Source organism: Pseudophryne corroboree, chromosome 10, assembly GCF_028390025.1.
Source record: "Pseudophryne corroboree isolate aPseCor3 chromosome 10, aPseCor3.hap2, whole genome shotgun sequence".
NCBI lineage: Eukaryota > Metazoa > Chordata > Amphibia > Anura > Myobatrachidae > Pseudophryne > Pseudophryne corroboree.
The window spans coordinates 8,290,131-8,291,430 of record NC_086453.1 but is presented as its reverse complement, the minus strand read 5'-3'; positions in this window follow the sequence as shown (position 1 = coordinate 8,291,430).

Here is a 1,300-nt window from a genome sequence, read left to right as displayed (position 1 = left end):
CACTGAGCTCTGTATCCTGCACAGTGATAGCGGCCTCTTCCTAGCCACCCTCCCATACAGCCAGGTGTATGCAGAGCCCCTGATATGGTGACTGGTGCACCCTCACCCCAGTCTCACCCACTGAGCTCTGTATCCTGCACAGTGATAGCGGCCTCTTCCTAGCCACCCTCCCATACAGCCAGGTGTATGCAGAGCCCCTGATATGGGTGACTGGTGCACCCTCACCCCAGTCTCAGCCACTGAGCTCTGTATCCTGCACAGTGATAGCGGCCTCTTCCTAGCCACCCTCCCCATACAGCCAGGTGTATGCAGAGCCCCTGATATGGTGACTGGTGCACCCTCACCCCAGTCTCAGCCACTGAGCTCTGTATCTCCTGCACAGTGATAGCGGCCTCTTCCTAGCCACCCTCCCATACAGCCAGGTGTATGCAGAGCCCTGATATGGGTGACTGGTGCACCCTCACCCCAGTCTCACCCACTGACCTCTGTATCCTGCACAGTGATAGCGGCCTCTTCCTAGCCACCCTCCCATACAGCCAGGTGTATACAGAGCCCTGATATGGTGACTGGTGCACCCTCACCCCAGTCTCAGCCACTGAGCTCTGTATCTCCTGCACATTGATAGCGGCCTCTTCCTAGCCACCCTCCCATACAGCCAGGTGTATGCAGAGCCCCTCATATGGTGACTGGTGCACCCTCACCCCAGTCTCACCCACTGAGCTCTGTATCCTGCACAGTGATAGCGGCCTCTTCCTAGCCACCCTCCCATACAGCCAGGTGTATACAGAGCCCCTGATATGGGTGACTGGTGCACCCTCACCCCAGTCTCACCCACTGAGCTCTGTATCTCCTGCACAGTGATAGTGGCCTCTTCCTAGCCACCCTCCCATACAGCCAGGTGTATACAGAGCCCCTGATATGGTGACTGGTGCACCCTCACCCCAGTCTCAGCCACTGAGCTCTGTATCTCCTGCACAGTGATAGCGGCCTCTTCCTAGCCACCCTCCCATACAGCCAGGTGTATGCAGAGCCCCTGATATGGGTGACTGGTGCACCCTCACCCCAGTCTCAGCCACTGAGCTCTGTATCTCCTGCACAGTGATAGCGTCCTCTTCCTAGCCACCCTCCCATACAGCCAGGTGTATACAGAGCCCCTGATATGGTGACTGGTGCACCCTCACCCCAGTCTCAGCCACTGAGCTCTGTATCTCCTGCACAGTGATAGCGGCCTCTTCCTAGCCACCCTCCCATACAGCCAGGTGTATGCAGAGCCCCTGATATGGTGACTGGTGCTCCCTCA